The sequence below is a fragment of the Phalangium opilio genome, unplaced genomic scaffold (genome assembly GCF_054372755.1).
Source record: "Phalangium opilio isolate 3A_F unplaced genomic scaffold, DU_Popi_V2 ptg000092l_1, whole genome shotgun sequence".
Lineage (NCBI taxonomy): Eukaryota > Metazoa > Arthropoda > Arachnida > Opiliones > Phalangiidae > Phalangium > Phalangium opilio.
Window position 1 is genome coordinate 2,929,070 of NW_028324197.1, and position 13,442 is coordinate 2,942,511.

At 35.8% G+C, this 13,442-nt stretch overlaps 30 non-coding genes across 30 annotated transcripts; all 30 read left to right on the forward strand.

Moving 5' to 3' along the window:
* The first annotated feature begins 451 nt into the window (after positions 1-451).
* On the forward strand, positions 452-524 carry TRNAT-AGU (transfer RNA threonine (anticodon AGU)). Its single transcript has one exon. It is a non-coding gene; the product is annotated as a tRNA-Thr (tRNA).
* A 373-nt stretch (positions 525-897) lies between these two features.
* TRNAT-UGU (transfer RNA threonine (anticodon UGU)) lies at positions 898-970 on the forward strand. The gene has a single exon. It is a non-coding gene; the product is annotated as a tRNA-Thr (tRNA).
* Positions 971-1,342: 372 nt separating this feature from the next.
* Positions 1,343-1,415, forward strand: TRNAT-AGU (transfer RNA threonine (anticodon AGU)). Its single transcript has one exon. It is a non-coding gene; the product is annotated as a tRNA-Thr (tRNA).
* Positions 1,416-1,788: 373 nt separating this feature from the next.
* Positions 1,789-1,861, forward strand: TRNAT-UGU (transfer RNA threonine (anticodon UGU)). The gene has a single exon. It is a non-coding gene; the product is annotated as a tRNA-Thr (tRNA).
* A 340-nt stretch (positions 1,862-2,201) lies between these two features.
* TRNAT-AGU (transfer RNA threonine (anticodon AGU)) lies at positions 2,202-2,274 on the forward strand. The gene has a single exon. It is a non-coding gene; the product is annotated as a tRNA-Thr (tRNA).
* Positions 2,275-2,852: 578 nt separating this feature from the next.
* On the forward strand, positions 2,853-2,925 carry TRNAT-AGU (transfer RNA threonine (anticodon AGU)). The gene has a single exon. It is a non-coding gene; the product is annotated as a tRNA-Thr (tRNA).
* Positions 2,926-3,058: 133 nt separating this feature from the next.
* TRNAT-AGU (transfer RNA threonine (anticodon AGU)) lies at positions 3,059-3,131 on the forward strand. The gene has a single exon. It is a non-coding gene; the product is annotated as a tRNA-Thr (tRNA).
* Positions 3,132-3,297: 166 nt separating this feature from the next.
* Positions 3,298-3,370, forward strand: TRNAT-UGU (transfer RNA threonine (anticodon UGU)). The gene has a single exon. It is a non-coding gene; the product is annotated as a tRNA-Thr (tRNA).
* A 339-nt stretch (positions 3,371-3,709) lies between these two features.
* Positions 3,710-3,782, forward strand: TRNAT-AGU (transfer RNA threonine (anticodon AGU)). The gene has a single exon. It is a non-coding gene; the product is annotated as a tRNA-Thr (tRNA).
* A 372-nt stretch (positions 3,783-4,154) lies between these two features.
* TRNAT-AGU (transfer RNA threonine (anticodon AGU)) lies at positions 4,155-4,227 on the forward strand. The gene has a single exon. It is a non-coding gene; the product is annotated as a tRNA-Thr (tRNA).
* A 373-nt stretch (positions 4,228-4,600) lies between these two features.
* On the forward strand, positions 4,601-4,673 carry TRNAT-UGU (transfer RNA threonine (anticodon UGU)). Its single transcript has one exon. It is a non-coding gene; the product is annotated as a tRNA-Thr (tRNA).
* Positions 4,674-5,014: 341 nt separating this feature from the next.
* On the forward strand, positions 5,015-5,087 carry TRNAT-AGU (transfer RNA threonine (anticodon AGU)). Its single transcript has one exon. It is a non-coding gene; the product is annotated as a tRNA-Thr (tRNA).
* A 372-nt stretch (positions 5,088-5,459) lies between these two features.
* On the forward strand, positions 5,460-5,532 carry TRNAT-UGU (transfer RNA threonine (anticodon UGU)). Its single transcript has one exon. It is a non-coding gene; the product is annotated as a tRNA-Thr (tRNA).
* Positions 5,533-5,871: 339 nt separating this feature from the next.
* TRNAT-UGU (transfer RNA threonine (anticodon UGU)) lies at positions 5,872-5,944 on the forward strand. The gene has a single exon. It is a non-coding gene; the product is annotated as a tRNA-Thr (tRNA).
* A 785-nt stretch (positions 5,945-6,729) lies between these two features.
* Positions 6,730-6,802, forward strand: TRNAT-AGU (transfer RNA threonine (anticodon AGU)). Its single transcript has one exon. It is a non-coding gene; the product is annotated as a tRNA-Thr (tRNA).
* A 133-nt stretch (positions 6,803-6,935) lies between these two features.
* TRNAT-AGU (transfer RNA threonine (anticodon AGU)) lies at positions 6,936-7,008 on the forward strand. Its single transcript has one exon. It is a non-coding gene; the product is annotated as a tRNA-Thr (tRNA).
* A 166-nt stretch (positions 7,009-7,174) lies between these two features.
* TRNAT-UGU (transfer RNA threonine (anticodon UGU)) lies at positions 7,175-7,247 on the forward strand. The gene has a single exon. It is a non-coding gene; the product is annotated as a tRNA-Thr (tRNA).
* A 545-nt stretch (positions 7,248-7,792) lies between these two features.
* On the forward strand, positions 7,793-7,865 carry TRNAT-UGU (transfer RNA threonine (anticodon UGU)). The gene has a single exon. It is a non-coding gene; the product is annotated as a tRNA-Thr (tRNA).
* Positions 7,866-8,031: 166 nt separating this feature from the next.
* Positions 8,032-8,104, forward strand: TRNAT-UGU (transfer RNA threonine (anticodon UGU)). The gene has a single exon. It is a non-coding gene; the product is annotated as a tRNA-Thr (tRNA).
* A 339-nt stretch (positions 8,105-8,443) lies between these two features.
* Positions 8,444-8,516, forward strand: TRNAT-AGU (transfer RNA threonine (anticodon AGU)). Its single transcript has one exon. It is a non-coding gene; the product is annotated as a tRNA-Thr (tRNA).
* Positions 8,517-8,888: 372 nt separating this feature from the next.
* TRNAT-AGU (transfer RNA threonine (anticodon AGU)) lies at positions 8,889-8,961 on the forward strand. The gene has a single exon. It is a non-coding gene; the product is annotated as a tRNA-Thr (tRNA).
* A 339-nt stretch (positions 8,962-9,300) lies between these two features.
* TRNAT-AGU (transfer RNA threonine (anticodon AGU)) lies at positions 9,301-9,373 on the forward strand. Its single transcript has one exon. It is a non-coding gene; the product is annotated as a tRNA-Thr (tRNA).
* A 166-nt stretch (positions 9,374-9,539) lies between these two features.
* On the forward strand, positions 9,540-9,612 carry TRNAT-AGU (transfer RNA threonine (anticodon AGU)). Its single transcript has one exon. It is a non-coding gene; the product is annotated as a tRNA-Thr (tRNA).
* Positions 9,613-9,985: 373 nt separating this feature from the next.
* Positions 9,986-10,058, forward strand: TRNAT-UGU (transfer RNA threonine (anticodon UGU)). Its single transcript has one exon. It is a non-coding gene; the product is annotated as a tRNA-Thr (tRNA).
* A 340-nt stretch (positions 10,059-10,398) lies between these two features.
* Positions 10,399-10,471, forward strand: TRNAT-AGU (transfer RNA threonine (anticodon AGU)). Its single transcript has one exon. It is a non-coding gene; the product is annotated as a tRNA-Thr (tRNA).
* A 372-nt stretch (positions 10,472-10,843) lies between these two features.
* Positions 10,844-10,916, forward strand: TRNAT-AGU (transfer RNA threonine (anticodon AGU)). The gene has a single exon. It is a non-coding gene; the product is annotated as a tRNA-Thr (tRNA).
* Positions 10,917-11,082: 166 nt separating this feature from the next.
* On the forward strand, positions 11,083-11,155 carry TRNAT-AGU (transfer RNA threonine (anticodon AGU)). Its single transcript has one exon. It is a non-coding gene; the product is annotated as a tRNA-Thr (tRNA).
* A 373-nt stretch (positions 11,156-11,528) lies between these two features.
* On the forward strand, positions 11,529-11,601 carry TRNAT-UGU (transfer RNA threonine (anticodon UGU)). The gene has a single exon. It is a non-coding gene; the product is annotated as a tRNA-Thr (tRNA).
* Positions 11,602-11,941: 340 nt separating this feature from the next.
* On the forward strand, positions 11,942-12,014 carry TRNAT-AGU (transfer RNA threonine (anticodon AGU)). The gene has a single exon. It is a non-coding gene; the product is annotated as a tRNA-Thr (tRNA).
* A 372-nt stretch (positions 12,015-12,386) lies between these two features.
* On the forward strand, positions 12,387-12,459 carry TRNAT-AGU (transfer RNA threonine (anticodon AGU)). The gene has a single exon. It is a non-coding gene; the product is annotated as a tRNA-Thr (tRNA).
* The last annotated feature ends 983 nt before the right edge of the window (positions 12,460-13,442 follow it).

The following is a 13,442-nucleotide window of genomic DNA, read 5'->3' on the forward strand; positions in this document are numbered from 1 at the left end:
AGCAAGGGCTCCGTGGCTTAGTGGTTAAAGCGCCAGTCTTGTAAACAGGAGATCATGTGTTCGATTCTCGTCGGAGCCTTGCTGTTATATTACTTGACCTAGATTTCGTAGCTATATAATTTTGAAAAATTAAAATAATAGGGCAAAAGTTCCCATGAGATAATTTAGTTAATTTACTGAAATATTCTGCATTCATATCGCTTCAAAGCAAGGGCTCCGTGGCTTAGTGGTTAAAGCGCCAGTCTTGTAAACAGGAGATCATGTGTTCGATTCTCGTCGGAGCCTTGCTGTTATATTACTTGAACTAGATTTCGAAGCTATTAAATTTTGAAAAATTAAAAATAATAGTTGATTTAGATATGCATATATGCAAACAATAGTGAAAAAGTTCCCATGAGATAATTTAGTTAATTTACTGAAATATTCAGCATTCATATCGCTTCAAAGCAAGGGCTCCGTGGCTTAGTGGTTAAAGCGCCTGTCTAGTAAACAGGAGATCATGAGTTCGATTCTCGTCGGAGCCTTGCTGTTATGTTACCTGACCTAGATTTCGTAGCTATTAAATTTTGAAAAATTAAAACAATAGGGTAAAAATTCCGATGAGTTAATTTAGATAAATTACTGGAATATTCAGCATTCATGTCGCTTCAAAGCAAGGGCGCCGTGGCTTAGTGGTTAAAGCGCCTGTCTAGTAAACAGGAGATCATGAGTTCGATTCTCGTCGGAGCCCCGCTGTTATGTTGATTGAACTAGATTTCGAAGCTATTAAATTTTGAAAAATTAAAAAATAATAGTTGATTTAGATATGCATATAAGCAAACAATAGTGTAAAAGTTCCGATGTGATAATTTAGTTAATTTACTGAAATATTCAGCATTCATATCGCTTCAAAGCAAGGGCTCCGTGGCTTAGTGGTTAAAGCGCCTGTCTTGTAAACAGGAGATCATGAGTTCGATTCTCGTCGGAGCCTCGCTGTTATGATACTTGAACTAGATTTCGTAGCTATATAATTTTGAAAAATTAAAATAATAGAACAAAAGGTCCCATGAGATAATTTAGTTAATTTACTGAAATATTCTATATTCATATCGCTTCAAAGCAAGGGCTCCGTGGCTTAGTGGTTAAAGCGCCAGTCTTGTAAACAGGAGATCATGTGTTCGATTCTCGTCGGAGCCTTGCTGTTATATTACTTGAACTAGATTTCGAAGCTATTAAATTTTGAAAAATTAAAAATAATAGTTGATTTAGATATGCATATATGCAAACAATAGTGAAAAAGTTCCCATGAGATAATTTAGTTAATTTACTGAAATATTCAGCATTCATATCGCTTCAAAGCAAGGGCTCCGTGGCTTAGTGGTTAAAGCGCCTGTCTAGTAAACAGGAGATCATGAGTTCGATTCTCGTCGGAGCCTTGCTGTTATGTTACCTGACCTAGATTTCGTAGCTATTAAATTTTGAAAAATTAAAACAATAGGGTAAAAATTCCGATGAGTTAATTTAGATAAATTACTGGAATATTCAGCATTCATGTCGCTTCAAAGCAAGGGCGCCGTGGCTTAGTGGTTAAAGCGCCTGTCTAGTAAACAGGAGATCATGAGTTCGATTCTCGTCGGAGCCCCGCTGTTATGTTGATTGAACTAGATTTCGAAGCTATTAAATTTTGAAAAATTAAAAAATAATAGTTGATTTAGATATGCATATAAGCAAACAATAGTGTAAAAGTTCCGATGTGATAATTTAGTTAATTTACTGAAATATTCAGCATTCATATCGCTTCAAAGCAAGGGCTCCGTGGCTTAGTGGTTAAAGCGCCTGTCTTGTAAACAGGAGATCATGAGTTCGATTCTCGTCGGAGCCTCGCTGTTATGATACTTGAACTAGATTTCGTAGCTATATAATTTTGAAAAATTAAAATAATAGAACAAAAGGTCCCATGAGATAATTTAGTTAATTTACTGAAATATTCTATATTCATATCGCTTCAAAGCAAGGGCTCCGTGGCTTAGTGGTTAAAGCGCCAGTCTTGTAAACAGGAGATCATGTGTTCGATTCTCGTCGGAGCCTTGCTGTTATATTACTTGAACTAGATTTCGAAGCTATTAAATTTTGAAAAATTAAAAATAATAGGGCAAAAGTTTCCATGAGATAATTTAGTTAATTTACTGAAATATTCTGCATTCATATCGCTTCAAAGCAAGGGCTCCGTGGCTTAGTGGTTAAAGCGCCTGTCTAGTAAACAGGAGATCATGAGTTCGATTCTCGTCGGAGCCTCGCTGTTATGTTACTTGAACTAGATTTCGTAGCTATATAATTTTGAAAAATTAAAATAATAGGGCAAAAGTTCCCATGAGATAATTTAGTTAATTTACTGAAATATTCTGCATTCATATCGCTGCAAAGCAAGGGCTCCGTGGCTTAGTGGTTAAAGCGCCAGTCTTGTAAACAGGAGATCATGTGTTCGATTCTCGTCGGAGCCTTGCTGTTATATTACTTGACCTAGATTTCGTAGCTATATAATTTTGAAAAATTAAAATAATAGGGCAAAAGTTCCCATGAGATAATTTAGTTAATTTACTGAAATATTCTGCATTCATATCGCTTCAAAGCAAGGGCTCCGTGGCTTAGTGGTTAAAGCGCCAGTCTTGTAAACAGGAGATCATGTGTTCGATTCTCGTCGGAGCCTTGCTGTTATATTACTTGAACTAGATTTCGAAGCTATTAAATTTTGAAAAATTAAAAATAATAGTTGATTTAGATATGCATATATGCAAACAATAGTGAAAAAGTTCCCATGAGATAATTTAGTTAATTTACTGAAATATTCAGCATTCATATCGCTTCAAAGCAAGGGCTCCGTGGCTTAGTGGTTAAAGCGCCTGTCTAGTAAACAGGAGATCATGAGTTCGAATCTCGTCGGAGCCTTGCTGTTATGTTACTTGACCTAGATTTCGTAGCTATTAAATTTTGAAAAATTAAAACAATAGGGTAAAAATTCCGATGAGTTAATTTAGTTAAATTACTGGAATATTCAGCATTCATGTCGCTTCAAAGCAAGGGCTCCGTGGCTTAGTGGTTAAAGCGCCTGTCTAGTAAACAGGAGATCATGAGTTCGATTCTCGTCGGAGCCCCGCTGTTATGTTGATTGAACTAGATTTCGAAGCTATTAAATTTTGAAAAATTAAAAATAATAGTTGATTTAGATATGCATATATGCAAACAATAGTGTTAAAGTTCTCATGAGATAATTTAGTTAATTTACTGAAATATTCAGCATTCATGCCGCTTCAAAGCAAGGGCACCATGGCTTAGTGGTTAAAGCGCCTGTCTTGTAAACAGGAGATCATGAGTTCGATTCTCGTCGGAGCCTCGCTGTTATGTTACTTGAACAAGATTTCGTAGCTATTAAATTTTGAAAAATTAAAACAATAGGGTAAAAATTCCGATGAGTTAATTTAGTTAAATTACTGGAATATTCAGCATTCATGTCGCTTCAAAGCGAGGGCTCCGTGGCTTAGTGATTAAAGCGACTGTCTAGTAAACAGGAGATCATGAGTTCGATTCTCGTCGAGGCCTCGCTGTTATGTTTCTTGAACTAGATTTCGTAGCTATATAATTTTGAAAAATTAAAATAATAGGGCAAAAGTTCCCATGAGAAAATTAAGTTAATTTACTGAAATATTCTGCATTCATATCGATTCAAAGCAAGGGCTCCGTGGCTTAGTGGTTAAAGCGCCTGTCTAGTAAACAGGAGATCATGAGTTCGATTCTCGTCGGAGCCTCGCTGTTATGTTACTTGAACTAGATTTCGTAGCTATATAATTTTGAAAAATTAAAATAATAGGGCAAAAGTTCCCATGAGATAATTTAGTTAATTTACTGAAATATTCTGCATTTATATCGCTGTAAAGCAAGGGCTCCGTGGCTTAGTGGTTAAAGCGCCAGGCTTGTAAACAGGAGATCATGTGTTCGATTCTCGTCGGAGCCTTGCTGTTATATTACTTGAACTAGATTTCGAAGCTATTAAATTTTGAAAAATTAAAAATAATAGTTGATTTAGATATGCATATATGCAAACAATAGTGAAAAAGTTCCCATGAGATAATTTAGTTAATTTACTGAAATATTCAGCATTCATATCGCTTCAAAGCAAGGGCTCCGTGGCTTAGTGGTTAAAGCGCCTGTCTAGTAAACAGGAGATCATGAGTTCGATTCTCGTCGGAGCCTTGCTGTTATGTTACTTGACCTAGATATCGTAGCTATTAAATTTTGAAAAATTAAAAAAAAAGGGTAAAAATTCCGATGAGTTAATTTAGATAAATTACTGGAATATTCAGCATTCATGTCGCTTCAAAGCAAGGGCGCCGTGGCTTAGTGGTTAAAGCGCCTGTCTAGTAAACAGGAGATCATGAGTTCGATTCTCGTCGGAGCCCCACTGTTATGTTGATTGAACTAGATTTCGAAGCTATTAAATTTTGAAAAATTAAAAAATAATAGTTGATTTAGATATGCATATAAGCAAACAATAGTGTAAAAGTTCCGATGTGATAATTTAGTTAATTTACTGAAATATTCAGCATTCATATCGCTTCAAAGCAAGGGCTCCGTGGCTTAGTGGTTAAAGCGCCTGTCTTGTAAACAGGAGATCATGAGTTCGATTCTCGTCGGAGCCTCGCTGTTATGTTACTTGAACTAGATTTCGTAGCTATATAATTTTGAAAAATTAAAATAATAGAACAAAAGGTCCCATGAGATAATTTAGTTAATTTACTGAAATATTCTATATTCATATCGCTTCAAAGCAAGGGCTCCGTGGCTTAGTGGTTAAAGCGCCAGTCTTGTGAACCGGAGATCATGTGTTCGATTCTCGTCGGAGCCTTGCTGTTATATTACTTGAACTAGATTTCGAAGCTATTAAATTTTGAAAAAATTAAAAATAATAGGGCAAAAGTTCCCATGAGATAATTTAGTTAATTTACTGAAATATTCTGCATTCATATCGCTTCAAAGCAAGGGCTCCGTGGCTTAGTGGTTAAAGCGCCTGTCTAGTAAACAGGAGATCATGAGTTCCATTCTCGTCGGAGCCTCGCTGTTATGTTACTTGAACTAGATTTCGTAGCTATATAATTTTGAAAAATTAAAATAATAGGGCAAAAGTTCCCATGAGATAATTTAGTTAATTTACTGAAATATTCTGCATTCATATCGCTGCAAAGCAAGGGCTCCGTGGCTTAGTGGTTAAAGCGCCAGTCTTGTAAACAGGAGATCATGTGTTCGATTCTCGTCGGAGCCTTGCTGTTATATTACTTGGCCTAGATTTCGTAGCTATTAAATTTTGAAAAATTAAAAATAATAGTTGATTTAGATATGCATATATGCAAACAATAGTGAAAAAGTTCCCATGAGATAATTTAGTTAATTTACTGAAATAATCAGCATTCATATCGCTTCAAAGCAAGGGCTCCGTGGCTTAGTGGTTAAAGCGCCTGTCTTGTAAACAGGAGATCATGAGTTCGATTCTCGTCGGAGCCTCGCTGTTATGTTACTTGAACTAGATTTCGTAGCTATTAAATTTTGAAAAATTAAAACAATAGGGTAAAAATTCCGATGAGTTAATTTAGTTAAATTACTGGAATATTCAGCATTCATGTGGCTTCAAAGCGAGGGCTCCGTGGCTTAGTGATTAAAGCGCCTGTCTAGTAAACTGGAGGTCATGAGTTCGATTCTCGTCGAAGCCTCGCTGTTATGTTTCTTGAACTAGATTTCGTAGCTATATAATTTTGAAAAATTAAAACAATAGGGTAAAAATTCCGATGAGTTAATTTTGTTAAATTACTGGAATATTCAGCATTCATGTCGCTTCAAAGCAAGGGCTCCGTGGCTTAGTGGTTAAAGCGCCTGTCTTGTAAACAGGAGATCATGAGTTCGATTCTCGTCGGAGCCTCGCTGTTATGTTACTTGAACTAGATTTCGTAGCTATATAATTTTGAAAAATTAAAATAATAGAACAAAAGGTCCCATGAGATAATTTAGTTAATTTACTGAAATATTCTATATTCATATCGCTTCAAAGCAAGGGCTCCGTGGCTTAGTGGTTAAAGCACCAGCCTTGTGAACAGGAGATCATGTGTTCGATTCTCGTCGGAGCCTTGCTGTTATATTACTTGAACTAGATTTCGAAGCTATTAAATTTTGAAAAATAAAAAATAATAGGGCAAAAGTTCCCATGAGATAATTTAGTTAATTTACTGAAATATTCTGCATTCATATCGCTTCAAAGCAAGGGCTCCGTGGCTTAGTGGTTAAAGCGCCTGTCTAGTAACAAGGAGATCATGAGTTCGATTCTCGTCGGAGCCTCGCTGTTATGTTACTTGAACTAGATTTCGTAGCTATATAATTTTGAAAAATTAAAATAATAGGGCAAAAGTTCCCATGAGATAATTTAGTTAATTTACTGAAATATTCTGCATTCATATCGCTGCAAAGCAAGGGCTCCGTGGCTTAGTGGTTAAAGCGCCAGTCTTGTAAACAGGAGATCATGTGTTCGATTCTCGTCGGAGCCTTGCTGTTATATTACTTGACCTAGATTTCGTAGCTATTAAATTTTGAAAAATTAAAAATAATAGTTGATTTAGATATGCATATATGCAAACAATAGTGAAAAAGTTCCCATGAGATAATTTTGTTAATTTACTGAAATATTCAGCATTCATATCGCTTCAAAGCAAGGGCTCCGTGGCTTAGTGGTTAAAGCGCCTGTCTAGTAAACAGGAGATCATGAGTTCGAATCTCGTCGGAGCCTTGCTGTTATGTTACTTGACCTAGATTTCGTAGCTATTAAATTTTGAAAAATTAAAACAATAGGGTAAAAATTCCGATGAGTTAATTTAGTTAAATTACTGGAATATTCAGCATTCATGTCGCTTCAAGGCAAGGGCTCCGTGGCTTAGTGGTTAAAGCGCCTGTCTAGTAAACAGGAGATCATGAGTTCGATTCTCGTCGGAGCCCCGCTGTTTTGTTGATTGAACTAGATTTCGAAGCTATTAAATTTTGAAAAATTAAAAATAATAGTTGATTTAGATATGCATATATGCAAACAATAGTGTTAAAGTTCTCATGAGATAATTTAGTTAATTTACTGAAATATTCAGCATTCATGTCGCTTCAAAGCAAGGGCTCCGTGGCTTAGTGGTTAAAGCGCCTGTCTTGTAAACAGGAGATCATGAGTTCGATTCTCGTCGGAGCCTCGCTGTTATGTTACTTGAACTAGATTTCGTAGCTATTAAATTTTGAAAAATTAAAACAATAGGGTAAAAATTCCGATGAGTTAATTTAGTTAAATTACTGGAATATTCAGCATTCATGTCGCTTCAAAGCGAGGGCTCCGTGGCTTAGTGATTAAAGCGCCTGTCTAGTAAACAGGAGGTCATGAGTTCGATTCTCGTCGAAGCCTCGCTGTTATGTTTCTTGAACTAGATTTCGTAGCTATATAATTTTGAAAAATTAAAATAATAGGGCAAAAGTTCCCATGAGAAAATTAAGTTAATTTACTGAAATATTCTGCATTCATATCGCTTCAAAGCAAGGGCTCCGTGGCTTAGTGTCTAAAGCGCCTGTCTAGTAAACAGGAGATCATGAGTTCGATTCTCGTCGGAGCCTCGCTGTTATGTTACTTGAACTAGATTTCGTAGCTATATAATTTTGAAAAATTAAAATAATAGGGCAAAAGTTCCCATGAGTTAATTTAGTTAATTTACTGAAATATTCTGCATTCATATCGCTTCAAAGCAAGGGCTCCGTGGCTTAGTGGTTATAGCGCCAGTCTTGTAAACAGGAGATCATGTGTTCGATTCTCGTCGGAGCCTTGCTGTTATATTACTTGAACTAGATTTCGAAGCTATTAAATTTTGAAAAATTAAAAATAATAGTTGATTTAGATATGCATATATGCAAACAATAGTGTTAAAGTTCTCATGAGATAATTTAGTTAATTTACTGAAATATTCAGCATTCATGTCGCTTCAAAGCAAGGGCTCCGTGGCTTAGTGGTTAAAGCGCCTGTCTTGTAAACAGGAGATCATGAGTTCGATTCTCGTCGGAGCCTCGCTGTTATGTTACTTGAACTAGATTTCGTAGCTATTAAATTTTGAAAAATTAAAACAATAGGGTAAAAATTCCGATGAGTTGATTTAGTTAAATTACTGGAATATTCAGCGTTCATGTGGCTTCAAAGCGAAGGCTCCGTGGCTTAGTGATTAAAGCGCCTGTCTAGTAAACTGGAGGTCATGAGTTCGATTCTCGTCGAAGCCTCGCTGTTATGTTTCTTGAACTAGATTTCGTAGCTATATAATTTTGAAAAATTAAAATAATAGGGCAAAAGTTCCCATGAGAAAATTAAGTTAATTTACTGAAATATTCTGCATTCATATCGCTTCAAAGCAAGGGCTCCGTGGCTTAGTGGTTAAAGCGCCTGTCTAGTTAACAGGAGATCATGAGTTCGATTCTCGTCGGAGCCTCGCTGTTATGTTACTTGAACTAGATTTCGTAGCTATATAATTTTGAAAAATTAAAATAATCGGGCAAAAGTTCCCATGAGATAATTTAGTTAATTTACTGAAATATTCTGCATTCATATCGCTTCAAAGCAAGGGCTCCGTGGCTTAGTGGTTAAAGCGCCAGTCTTGTAAACAGGAGATCATGTGTTCGATTCTCGTCGGAGCCTTGCTGTTATATTACTTGAACTAGATTTCGAAGCTATTAAATTTTGAAAAATTAAAAATAATAGTTGATTTAGATATGCATATATGCAAACAATAGTGAAAAAGTTCCCATGAGATAATTTAGTTAATTTACTGAAATATTCAGCATTCATATCGCTTCAAAGCAAGGGCTCCGTGGCTTAGTGGTTAAAGCGCCTGTCTAGTAAACAGGAGATCATGAGTTCGAATCTCGTCGGAGCCTTGCTGTTATGTTACTTGACCTAGATTTCGTAGCTATTAAATTTTGAAAAATTAAAACAATAGGGTAAAAATTCCGATGAGTTAATTTAGTTAAATTACTAAAATATTCAGCATTCATGTCGCTTCAAAGCGAGGGCTCCGTGGCTTAGTGATTAAAGCGCCTGTCTAGTAAACAGGAGATCATGAGTTCGATTCTCGTCGAAGCCTCGCTGTTATGTTTCTTGAACTAGATTTCGTAGCTATATAATTTTGAAAAATTAAAATAATAGGGCAAAAGTTCCCATGAGAAAATTAAGTTAATTTACTGAAATATTCTGCATTCATATCGCTTCAAAGCAAGGGCTCCGTGGCTTAGTGGTTAAAGCGCCTGTCTAGTAAACAGGAGATCATGAGTTCGATTCTCGTCGGAGCCTCGCTGTTATGTTACTTGAACTAGATTTCGAAGCTATTAAATTTTGAAAAATTAAAAATAATAGTTGATTTAGATATGCATATATGCAAACAATAGTGAAAAAGTTCCCATGAGATAATTTAGTTAATTTACTGAAATATTCAGCATTCATATCGCTTCAAAGCAAGGGCTCCGTGGCTTAGTGGTTAAAGCGCCTGTCTAGTAAACAGGAGATCATGAGTTCGATTCTCGTCGGAGCCTTGCTGTTATGTTACTTGACCTAGATTTCGTAGCTATTAAATTTTGAAAAATTAAAACAATAGGGTAAAAATTCCGATGAGTTAATTTAGATAAATTACTGGAATATTCAGCATTCATGTCGCTTCAAAGCAAGAGCGCCGTGGCTTAGTGGTTAAAGCGCCTGTCTAGTAAACAGGAGATCATGAGTTCGATTCTCGTCGGAGCCCCGCTGTTATGTTGATTGAACTAGATTTCGAAGCTATTAAATTTTGAAAAATTAAAAAATAATAGTTGATTTAGATATGCATATAAGCAAACAATAGTGTAAAAGTTCCGATGTGATAATTTAGTTAATTTACTGAAATATTCAGCATTCATATCGCTTCAAAGCAAGGGCTCCGTGGCTTAGTGGTTAAAGCGCCTGTCTTGTAAACAGGAGATCATGAGTTCGATTCTCGTCGGAGCCTCGCTGTTATGTTACTTGAACTAGATTTCGTAGCTATATAATTTTGAAAAATTAAAATAATAGAACAAAAGGTCCCATGAGATAATTTAGTTAATTTACTGAAATATTCTATATTCATATCGCTTCAAAGCAAGGGCTTCGTGGCTTACTGGTTAAAGCGCCAGTCTTGTAAACAGGAGATCATGTGTTCGATTCTCGTCGGAGCCTTGCTGTTATATTACTTGAACTAGATTTCGAAGCTATTAAATTTTGAAAAATTAAAAATAATAGGGCAAAAGTTCCCATGAGATAATTTAGTTAATTTACTGAAATATTCTGCATTCATATCGCTTCAAAGCAAGGGCTCCGTGGCTTAGTGGTTAAAGCGCCTGTCTAGTAAACAGGAGATCATGAGTTCGATTCTCGTCGGAGCCTCGCTGTTATGTTACTTGAACTAGATTTCGTAGCTATATAATTTTGAAAAATTAAAATAATAGGGCAAAAGTTCCCATGAGATAATTTAGTTAATTTACTGAAATATTCTGCATTCATATCGCTGCAAAGCAAGGGCTCCGTGGCTTAGTGGTTAAAGCGCCAGTCTTGTAAACAGGAGATCATGTGTTCGATTCTCGTCGGAGCCTTGCTGTTATATTACTTGACCTAGATTTCGTAGCTATTAAATTTTGAAAAATTAAAAATAATAGTTGGTTTAGATATGCATATATGCAAACAATAGTGAAAAAGTTCCCATGAGATAATTTAGTTAATTTACTGAAATATTCAGCATTCATATCGCTTCAAAGCAAGGGCTCCGTGGCTTAGTGGTTAAAGCGCCTGTCTAGTAAACAGGAGATCATGAGTTCGATTCTCGTCGGAGCCTCGCTGTTATGTTACTTGAACTAGATTTCGAAGCTATTAAATTTTGAAAAATTAAAAATAATAGTTGATTTAGATATGCATATATGCAAACAATAGTGAAAAAGTTCCCATGAGATAATTTAGTTAATTTACTGAAATATTCAGCATTCATATCGCTTCAAAGCAAGGGCTCCGTGGCTTAGTGGTTAAAGCGCCTGTCTAGTAAACAGGAGATCATGAGTTCGATTCTCGTCGGAGCCTTGCTGTTATGTTACTTGACCTAGATTTCGTAGCTATTAAATTTTGAAAAATTAAAACAATAGGGTAAAAATTCCGATGAGTTAATTTAGATAAATTACTGGAATATTCAGCATTCATGTCGCTTCAAAGCAAGAGCGCCGTGGCTTAGTGGTTAAAGCGCCTGTCTAGTAAACAGGAGATCACGAGTTCGATTCTCGTCGGAGCCCCGCTGTTATGTTGATTGAACTAGATTTCGAAGCTATTAAATTTTGAAAAATTAAAAAATAATAGTTGATTTAGATATGCATATAAGCAAACAATAGTGTAAAAGTTCCGATGTGATAATTTAGTTAATTTACTGAAATATTCAGCATTCATATCGCTTCAAAGCAAGGGCTCCGTGGCTTAGTGGTTAAAGCGCCTGTCTTGTAAACAGGAGATCATGAGTTCGATTCTCGTCGGAGCCTCGCTGTTATGTTACTTGAACTAGATTTCGTAGCTATATAATTTTGAAAAATTAAAATAATAGAACAAAAGGTCCCATGAGATAATTTAGTTAATTTACTGAAATATTCTATATTCATATCGCTTCAAAGCAAGGGCTCCGTGGCTTAGTGGTTAAAGCGCCAGTCTTGTAAACAGGAGATCATGTGTTCGATTCTCGTCGGAGCCTTGCTGTTATATTACTTGAACTAGATTTCGAAGCTATTAAATTTTGAAAAATTAAAAATAATAGGGCAAAAGTTCCCATGAGATAATTTAGTTAATTTACTGAAATATTCTGCATTCATATCGCTTCAAAGCAAGGGCTCCGTGGCTTAGTGGTTAAAGCGCCTGTCTAGTAAACAGGAGATCATGAGTTCGATTCTCGTCGGAGCCTCGCTGTTATGTTACTTGAACTAGATTTCGTAGCTATATAATTTTGAAAAATTAAAATAATAGGGCAAAAGTTCCCATGAGATAATTTAGTTAATTTACTGAAATATTCTGCATTCATATCGCTGCAAAGCAAGGGCTCCGTGGCTTAGTGGTTAAAGCGCCAGTCTTGTAAACAGGAGATCATGTGTTCGATTCTCGTCGGAGCCTTGCTGTTATATTACTTGACCTAGATTTCGTAGCTATTAAATTTTGAAAAATTAAAAATAATAGTTGGTTTAGATATGCATATATGCAAACAATAGTGAAAAAGTTCCCATGAGATAATTTAGTTAATTTACTGAAATATTCAGCATTCATATCGCTTCAAAGCAAGGGCTCCGTGGCTTAGTGGTTAAAGCGCCTGTCTAGTAAACAGGAGATCATGAGTTCGATACTCGTCGGAGCCTCGCTGTTATGTTACTTGAACTAGATTTCGTAGCTATATAATTTTGAAAAATTAAAATAATAGGGCAAAAGGTCCCATGAGATAATTTAGTTAATTTACTGAAATATTCTGCATTCATATCGCTTCAAAGCAAGGGCTCCGTGGCTTAGTGGTTAAAGCGCCAGTCTTTTAAACAGGAGATCATGTGTTCGGTTCTCGTCGGAGCCTTGATGTTATATTACTTGAACTAGATTTCGAAGCTATTAAATTTTGAAAAATTAAAAATAATGGTTGATTTAGATATGCATATATGCAAACAATAGTGAAAAAGTTCCCATGAGATAATTTAGTTAATTTACTGAAATATTCAGCATTCATATCGCTTCAAAGCAAGGGCTCCGTGGCTTAGTGGTTAAAGCGCCAGTCTTGTAAACAGGAGATCATGTGTTCGATTCTCGTCGGAGCCTTGCTGTTATATTACTTGACCTAGATTTCGTAGCTATTAAATTTTGAAAAATTAAAAATAATAGTTGATTTAGATATGCATATATGCAAACAATAGTGAAAAAGTTCCCATGAGATAATTTAGTTAATTTACTGAAATATTCAGCATTCATATCGCTTCAAAGCAAGGGCTCCGTGACTTAGTGGTTAAAGCGCCTGTCTAGTAAACAGGAGATCATGAGTTCGATTCTCGTCGGAGCCTTGCTGTTATGTTACTTGACCTAGATTTCGTAGCTATTAAATTTTGAAAAATTAAAACAATAGGGTAAAAATTCCGATGAGTTAATTTAGATAAATTACTGGAATATTCAGCATTCATCTCGCTTCAAAGCAAGGGCGCCGTGGCTTAGTGGTTAAAGCGCCTGTCTAGTAAACAGGAGATCATGAGTTCGATTCTCGTCGGAGCCCCGCTGTTATGTTGATTGAACTAGATTTCGAAGCTATTAAATTTTGAAAAATTAAAAAATAATAGTTGATTTAGATATGCATATAAGCAAACAA